The sequence below is a fragment of the Lynx canadensis genome, chromosome D4 (assembly GCF_007474595.2).
Source record: "Lynx canadensis isolate LIC74 chromosome D4, mLynCan4.pri.v2, whole genome shotgun sequence".
Lineage (NCBI taxonomy): Eukaryota > Metazoa > Chordata > Mammalia > Carnivora > Felidae > Lynx > Lynx canadensis.
In genome coordinates, this window is record NC_044315.2 from 68,627,028 (window position 1) to 68,635,041 (window position 8,014).

General features: G+C 46.2%; 1 long non-coding RNA gene across 1 annotated transcript; it reads right to left on the minus strand.

Moving 5' to 3' along the window:
• Positions 1-116: 116 nt before the first annotated feature.
• Positions 117-4,264, minus strand: LOC115500011. The gene is made up of 3 exons (XR_003964342.1): positions 4,175-4,264; positions 1,602-1,706; positions 117-1,416 (listed from the first exon to the last, which is right to left on the minus strand). It is a non-coding gene; the product is annotated as an uncharacterized LOC115500011 (long non-coding RNA).
• Positions 4,265-8,014: the final 3,750 nt, after the last annotated feature.

An 8,014-nucleotide genomic window follows, 5' to 3' on the forward strand; every position in this document is an offset into this window, starting at 1 on the left:
ATGAAATCTTTGACACTGTTTTATATGTGTAGGAAAGGCACGCTTTTAGCTTTGCAAACATTATACTTTAATGATGTTCTTGACACACATGCTTTTGAAAATGGGAATGAGCTTCCATGTCAGATTTGTCTGGCCCAGCCTCACCTTGCATTTTCACTTTGGTAGAAACCTCTCTGCCTACTCACACCCAAGTTATCACTGTCTACTCTGCTCTTCCCTCCCTCTAAATATAACCTAGAGTAGAACACAACTACTTTGCCTTATGGGTATTTACATGTAGACCTTGCCCCCCATCCCTATCCACAAGGCTGTGAGACTTTTGAAGACAAGAATTGAGTCCTCTTTCATTACATACCCCCTCAAGCATCTATCGACCCAAATGGGCATTCAGATTTTAGAATGAATGAGGGGTCAGCAGATAATGGATGAGTAAATGAATAAATGAATTGGGCATGGCACTTGGAATACAAAGATGAATAAACTCAGTTGACCTGGTGAAGAGATGAGCTTGCATGGGGATAACCAGTCCTGAGCTCAGTTAGATATATGTGTGTCTTAGTTTTAATTTCAAATCCACACATACTTGAATTTCCTTTGGCCTGGTCCCGTTGTTGTGTAGCTATGTACTTTTTTTTTTCCCCATAGGGATGGCTGTTTGATGATTATTTTTGAACAAGGCCGACTAATCAGTTATGTACACGGGATTTGGAAGCATTGATCTATATTCTTTGGAAAAGGGTACATTGTTATTTAAAATGTAGCATAGGCCAAGTGTCATTACTAACATATCTCATAAGAAACCAGATGTTGCCAAGGTTTACCTCACTTCACTTAAGTACCAGTCACCATAAAATTATATTTTGTCCAATGTTTTTGGATTGAAGTTTAGTATTTGTTGTAATGCGATTATCTTATTATCTTAATTATTACTGGATTCTCAGGAAACTTTCTCCATGTTTCAAGTGGGGGCTAGGGACTCCTCACTTTGCTCCCACAGCTTCTATGTGTGTTCCGCCTGTCTCAGTATTGTGACCTGGAGTCGCTGGATGGTAGGAACCATGTTTTACTCATCGTTGGCCCCCAGCACCCAACACGGGGGCCTGGAACTAAGTAGGTGTTCGGTGATGGTTGGCTGATGAACATGATGAGAGCAAAGAGCATGGGCTCTGGTCAAAACTCACTTTCGCTAATGATCATTTTCAAATAAGGATAATATTATGACTCCCATACAGATAGAAAATAGCCATGTGCTCCAAATTTCATGTAGCTCATGAGTCAGTGAGGGAACTGGGCAGATGTTAAAACCGGAAGAATCCAAAGGGCTGGCACACGTCTAGATGAGGAATATTGAAATGAATGTGCAAATGGAGGCAAAGTCTGCTTCTTTCACGGTCAGGAGAAAAGCCCGTTGCACCTCTGTAGATAGGACAGGATTTACATGTCTATAAACAAGGATTATTTTGCATTGCTATCGGTCATCTACGATTCCAGAGTTGTAAAATAGCTCCCCTAGAATCAGAACCAGATCACCTGGAAGGTGTCTTCTGGGCAATACAGGTTCCTATTGAAGCACAAATTTTCCCCTGCGGTTCAACTCTCACCTGTGCGGACAGGTCCTGAGGTAGGGGCATCATGTTCAGAGAGAAGAGCACTCTTTAACACCTGGAGACTCGAAGCCCTGTGTTTCTGTAATGGGAGGGAAGTCCCTAGAAAGAAGAGTGTAGAGGTAGGTGGTAGCCAGACAGAATACATCTGGAAGGCCAAGATAAAAAGTATGGATTTAATCTAAAACTTTTAATTATATAATCATAGCAAATATATATACATACATATATATACATAAATATATATGCAATACGTATATATATATACATACATATATATACAATACGTATATATATATACATACATATATATACGTGTATATATATATATACACACACACATACGTATATTCATATATATGCATATATTTCAAGCATTCAGCCCTAATTTGTGTACCTTTATTCATAAATTAGGCACATACGTTATAGTACACGAATACTTCTATGAGCATGAGTTTGGCCACTTCTTGGCTGTGTGACCACAGGCAAGTTACTGTACATAGCTGTGCCTCAGTTTCCCTGCCTCTAAAATATGATGGTGCCCCAGAGCTGCTGTGATGGGGCTTAGCAGAGTAAGTGCTCAGTAAATGTCAGCTTGAAAACATTCACAAATAGAAACTAAAATGAATGAGATATAACATAAAGTGCTGACGTTTGTCTCTCTGTGCTCAGTGGATCAGCTTGAGCACCCACAGGTGTATGTGCACGTCGTTCCAGAGGTTATACCTAAGAGGCTTGTTAAGGTCTGTGGGTTGTAGAGATGGGGGTTGCAGCAGGGAGAAGGATCAGAGGCAGGGAGGCCAGGAGGCAGGGAGGCCAGCATTGTAGCACAGGAGGGAGCTGACATGGGTCTGGGCACATGGGGGGAGACGCGAGGATGGCTCACTGAGAACAATGGTGGAGGCCTTTGTCCCATAAGCTTTGGACATGGACTTGGTAGGCATGTCAGAATGAAGACTGAGAGAAGATCCTCGGTGGGAGAGGTGGATAGTGCCTAGAACAAGCTTTGGAGTTGGGAAAGACAGGAGGTGAAAAAGAAAAGAAAAAGGCAGAAAAAGGCCAGAGCAGGAGGCTTGAGGGGCAGTGGGCTGGTCTCCCATTGTCCCCACGGCTTTGGGAGACACTGGCAGCTTATGATGCCTGCCGCTTGCATTAGTATTTATGACAGACTACAATGGGCTAAAAGGGAGCAGATTTTGCTACCCCAAAATATGTCTCTTTGACATAAGGCTTTTTTGAGCTAAAGGCAGTTAAAACGCAGCAGATTCAGGAAAAGGTCTTTTCCTCCCCATCAACTGCCTAAATTTGCATTGGAAAGGGGGCCTGTGCCAAGAAGAGAACGATTACTAGAGATACCCCTTTTTTTTTCTTTTAAACCTAAGAAACTTATCTGCACCACAAGGCAACTTTGTTTTCCAAACACCTCTCCCTTCCTATGAACGAATGGCCTTCCTGCCCTTTGACCCCAGACCCAGACTCAGACCAGTACCCCTTCCCTTGGCTTAGGATGTTATATAAGCCTCAGTTCCCTGGCTGCCCTTGGATCTCATGTTCTTATAGGGCTCCTATATGTATGAAAATGTTTTTTCTCCTGTTTATCTGTCTTATGTCAATGTGATGACTAGATGAGCCCAAAGAATCTAGAAGGGTCTGAGGGAAAATGTTGTGCCCCTTCAGGGCCATGATGTTAACTACTATTTCCAGGCCTGCTATTCTGCACAGATATGAGGCTTGTTACTTTACAGACAGTAGTTTCTTTATATAGTCTTCCCGGGAAACCTTTAAGGGTTATTATCATCCCCATTTTACAGATGAGGAGTCAGAAGTTGAGTGGCTTGAACTGAAATGAGAAGCTTAGTAAAAGCACCCTGCTTTATAACCCCAAAGAGCATATGCTCTTTTTCTTCTGTACTCTGCTGGCTACCGCTAAAACTTAGAAAACTGTGCACCCTCTTTATGCCCTGGGTATCCCAGTTCTCATCCTTTCAGGGAAGAGCTTTCCCTCAAACGCTGGGGTACCTGTGTCTAACGAACAGGACACCTCCACACTCGCTTGCCAGGAAGTTCCTCCTGTGCATTTCCACCCTCACCTAGGAAACAGAGAGGAGTGGGGAGAAGCCCAGGCCAGGAAAGAAATTCTCCTGTGGCCCAAGAGACCAATCAAATATCCCTAAAAAGGCCTGGCTTGCACAAGTCAGGGTGGTAGGCTGGTAGAACCTAATCTTTTTTTTTTTTTTTTTAATTTTTTTTTCAACGTTTATTTATTTTTGGGACAGAGAGAGACAGAGCATGAACGGGGGAGGGGCAGAGAGAGAGGGAGACACAGAATCGGAAGCAGGCTCCAGGCTCTGAGCCATCAGCCCAGAGCCTGACGCAGGGCTCGAACTCACGGACCGCGAGATCGTGACCTGGGTGAAGTCGGACGCTCAACCGACTGCGCCACCCAGGCGCCCTAGAACCTAATCTTTTAAGAAGATTCAAGCGCAGAAGGACCGGCTGAGACTCTCCGGGTACCCCAGGCCATTGCAAAGGAGGCAAGTTATAGACCTCCTGTTACCTGTTACCCTCACCGGAAAAGGCCATATATGTGTTTCATGTCCTGTCCTCCACTCCATGTCTTTTCATTGCAGAATCTTCTTACTTTGAGAGAACTGGAGAAAATCTACCTGGAAATAGGTAAGTTACAGATGAATGTAGTGCATAGATTTAGAATATGTTTGACCATTTTCAACTCTTCACGCAGACCTACATCAGATGGTCCAACAGGAAATGAGAGGAAGCTCTGGGACCTGCTTTAAGTAAGAGGCCAAAATGATATCTAAAGTGAGTGGCTTACCTCTCTATGACCTCAGAAAGTTGAGGAGCAATTTCCCACCCATCTTTGGTAAATGAATATTTAACATGTGGTAAGCCTGTGTCAACTGTGCTTTTAAAATGCTTACCTTCCCCCTTATCTAAGGCTTCTGTTTGAGCTTCCTTGTAAAAGGCACCCAAGGTTTGTTGAATGAATGAATGAATGACTAAGAATCTTTTTCGCCCCCCCCCCCCTTTAGTACCAAAGGTCAGTTTAAGCCAGGCCCTTGGCTGAGTCATCACGAACTCCTGGAATTACTCATAAACATGCAGTCTTACCATAGATTACACATTTGCCGGAACCAGATCAGAGGTAGTCCTGTTGAAACTATTTCATTTAAGCATGGGAGGTGCAGTTAGGGTTGTGCCCGTACATTGTTGAGTTCTATTCCGGATCATGACTGTGATGATGGCTCCCGGGATCGCCCCATTCACTAACTTGTGCAGAATTAAAACTCTTGCACAAACGTGTCTCACTGACAGGGGATAGATTAGCCTCTCAGCAGCCTTTCTGGAGCACGTGGCGTGGACTCAGAAATGGTGATGCCGAGGTTCAGAGATGTTTCGAAGCCTCGCCAGTCTGTCCTTGGACCATAGAGCAGACGGGTGGCCCCTACACCACAGCAGGAGCGGCTTCTCTTTAAAAGGGGATATTGTTCTTTCTGTTCTCTAAAGAGGCAGCTCAAGCTCATTTGAGGTTACAGAGAAATCAGCTTCCCGATTTAGGGGAAACTGGAGCAGAGCATGTGAAATGAAAATCAATACTTGGGAGTTTTCATAGAGTCCTCCTTCTCCTCCTCCTCTTCCTCCTCCTCCTCCTCCTCCGGGCTAGGCACGTGGCATTCTGGCAAGTTCAAGATGTTTTAAATTCAGGCTAATTCATTTGAAACAGCACGAGAGAGAGAGAGAGAGAGAGAGAGAGAAAAGCAACTAAATCCAAGTGTTGCAAACTCCTTTAGCAAATAATTGTGAAATAGCATTGACTTTGCCAGTTCCTGTTTTCATTTTCCATAAATCTATTCTGGTATCATTTTATTCCCTTGAAGTAGATGTAGCAAGTTCTCGGTGATACCAAATAAGACAACAAGAGGGTAATCAGAACCTCTGCTACTTATTAAATAACAGTAGAACCCCAACTCCATGTTAAACCTAGAAAAATGCCCTTTTCAGGGAAAATTCAAAATGTTGTTTTTTTTTTTTTAATTTTTTAAGTGTTTATTTATTTTGGGGAGATAGAGAGGCAGAGTGAGGGGAGGGGCAGAGAGAGAGGGAGACACCGAATCCGAAGCAGCCTCCGGGCTCTGAGCTGTCAGCACAGAGCCCGGTGCGGGGCTTGAACTCACAGACTGTGAGATCATGACCTGAGCTGAAGTCGGACGCTCAACCGACTCAGCCACGCAGGTGCCTTCAAAATGTTTTATTAAAGCGACAAAACTGCTTGCAAACGTCCCCGAGCCAGTGTTGACACGCATGCAGTGAGTAGGAATGATAAGCTGGAGAAGCTCAGGGGACACCAGGTCCCGGGAACTCGCAGCAGGGTGGGGTGGGTGAGCCTGCCACTGTCCAGCGGCGGGAGCCCGGGTCGGTGACTTCGCTTCTCTGAGCCCGACGGACCCGTTCGCGAAAGCCAATGGTGATACTGGTCTCAGAAGGGTCTCCAGTTAGTCCCAAGGGTGGGGAGGGGCCTCCACCTAGTAGGAGTCAGAGCACGGCAGGCCGCTGTCCTTGTTGTGAAGGTGGGGGAGAGAAAGGATGAAGAAGAAGAGCCGAAGCTTTGCTCTCGGGAGGCGCGAAGCAAGGGAGTTTTAAAAACGGGAGGGAAATCCTATCAGAAGCAGATTGCTATGGAAGCAAAACAGCCTGCTATCCAAGTGAGGCTTTCGGGATAAAAATCTGACACCCAAATTCTTTCCGTGTGCTACTCCCAGTCCTGCCGAGCAGAACAAATGGAAGGCATTTACCTTTCACCAGTCCTCCCCCCGTGCCGGCTTTTGACGGCCCATCAGTTCAGGCCTCAGAGCCGGCCACAGGCAGCCCGGGCTGGCGGGATCCAATTTGTAGGCTCTTCCTGGCCTGTTGCTTCCTTACTGCAGGCCCACCTCGCCAGGCCTCGCGCTCCTCCCTCCGGCCCCTTTCAAGCGGAAAGGCACCTGGCGGTGGCCGTGCCGAGTGGGGAAACGCGGCCATCCATCTGTCACATTCTTTCTTGTCATGCTGGGCTTTTGCAAGATCAGAATTAAAAGGGGATCAAAATGTCACTCCGGGGTCACCTGCCCTCATTCTTTTCGTTGGCCTAGTAGGAGCTCCAAAAGCCCGCTAGAGCAACGAGTGGAGGTCAGGCAAGCATTTGATGTCAAGAAAAGACAGTGTGGACTGGAACATCGCGTCTCAGCAGACTGCCTCGCCTGCAGAGCTCTGGGCAGTCCCAGAGAACAGTCTCAGCTGGCCAAGATCACAAAATGAGAATCATGCAGTTTTTTTATCTTCCTCTCAAAGCTGCATCCCGCGGCTGTGCTTGCTCATGGCATCCCCGCTACCGCTCTCATCTCCCTGTTGCCTCGTAACTCCTGGTTCTGTGTTCTGGTCACTTTACCTCCCCCACTGCCCTCCGAGCCATTAGCTCCTTAAGGGGGGGGGGGGGCTGTGTATCTTGACTCGCTGTGACACCATGGGCTAACGTGGCCCCGGCACCAGCTGGCGCTCAGCGTCTATTCCCAGGATGCACGACTTGAAGTGAATGCTGGATTCTGCTTTACAGCTTTTTATCCCAGGACTTTGGGTCCTCAATAACCTTTGAAAAGTCCCATTAAGCTCTTTCTGGAGGAACATAGAAACTTGTATTATAAAAGGTTCGGCTTCCAGCTCAGTCCATTCATGAAGATACAGCATATATCGTGGGCCTGGAAGGCCGTTAGAGATCTAGTCTCTTCGTGTTACCTGATGAAGGTGTGGACACCGGGAAAGGGGTGAGAACTGGCATTTGTGCAAGGAGGTGGCAGAGTCAGCATGGGAACTCGAACAGCCTGTTTCGTTGAAAAGGGCTTCCCATACCCTGGGAGGCAGGATGGTATAGTGGTTAAGTGTACAAACTCTAGCCATCAGGCTTTCGAGTTCAAATCTTGGCTTTGTCGCTTGTTAGCCGAGTGACCTTGGGCGAGTCATTAAGCCTGCCTGTGCCTCAGCTTTCTTGTCTGTAAAATGGGGATGACACTTGTCCCTACCTCCTAAAACACCCTGAAGAATGAAATGAGTTAATATCTCTAAAGTGTTTAGCAGTTTTAGAAGCAGTACCTGGCATGGAAGAAGTCCTATTACATGTTTATTAAAATTATTATATATTCCATAAGAATTCCAGCTCAATAGCTACTTCTGGGCTCTGTTCTGTGCCAGGAGCAGCATGTGGATGGGAGATTCCAGATGAACAAGTCACGGCTTTGGCTCCCAAGCTGCTTGCAAAATCCTTTTAATGGGGACACAGTGAAGGAATGATGGATGTGACCCAGCCTTGGGCTCAGAGAGAAGCGGCCTCTTATAGAGGCCAAGGGCAGATGTCAAAG